Source organism: Hypanus sabinus, chromosome 16, assembly GCF_030144855.1.
Source record: "Hypanus sabinus isolate sHypSab1 chromosome 16, sHypSab1.hap1, whole genome shotgun sequence".
NCBI lineage: Eukaryota > Metazoa > Chordata > Chondrichthyes > Myliobatiformes > Dasyatidae > Hypanus > Hypanus sabinus.
Genome location: NC_082721.1, coordinates 63,845,606 through 63,846,392, shown reverse-complemented (window position 1 = coordinate 63,846,392; position 787 = coordinate 63,845,606). Strand labels below are relative to the sequence as shown.

General features: G+C 46.3%; 1 non-coding gene across 1 annotated transcript; it reads right to left on the bottom strand.

Moving 5' to 3' along the window:
- Window positions 1–317: 317 nt before the first annotated feature.
- trnas-cga (transfer RNA serine (anticodon CGA)) lies at window positions 318–399 on the bottom strand. The gene has a single exon. It is a non-coding gene; the product is annotated as a tRNA-Ser (tRNA).
- Window positions 400–787: the final 388 nt, after the last annotated feature.

The window sequence follows — 787 nt, the reverse complement described above, 5'->3', positions numbered from 1 at the left end:
GAATGAACTATCTGGGTGGCACACAAACACAAGCCTACAGTGAAATGCACCATTTGTGTCAACAACCAACACCATTTGGGGATGTTCTGGGGGGGGCAGCCCACAAGTTTCACCATACTTCTGGCACCAACACGGCATGCCCACAACTCACTAACTGTAACTCATACATCTTTTGGAATGTGGGTGGAAACTGCAGCAGCTGGAGGAAACCCATGCAGTCACGGGGAGTACTCCTTACAGGCAGCAGCAAGAACTCAGCTCTCATCTTCAGATAGCTGGCACTTTACAGTATTCTGTCAAAACAATTCATGTGGAGTCGCTGTGAGCAGGGTTCGAACCTGCGCGGGGAAACCCCATTGGATTTCGAGTCCAACGCCTTAACCACTCGGCCATCGCAGCTGCCATTGCCTGCTTGCTGACTATATCTATATCCCTGTGGCTTCACCCCTCAACTCTCACAATCCCACTCACCTTTGTATCACTGAAAAATTGGCAACGATCTCCTCCACTTTTATTCAAGTCATTATTCTAGGTTGTAAGAGACTAATGTGTTCATTCTGTGCCATGTGCAAGCTGTATAGAGCAGTCCTCTCACTTTCTCAAGCACAGCTTTTATAAATGTGAAATGATATTTTTCCAGTGTCCTAGTGAGTGTCAAAATGAGTTGCAACCATCTCTTTTAAATTTGTTGCTGATCCCTGGAATGTGATTAACACTTGAATTGCTGAAGTCACAATCACAGTCAGGTATGAGTGGAGCAACCCGACTTTAGATAGTGCCCCCACCT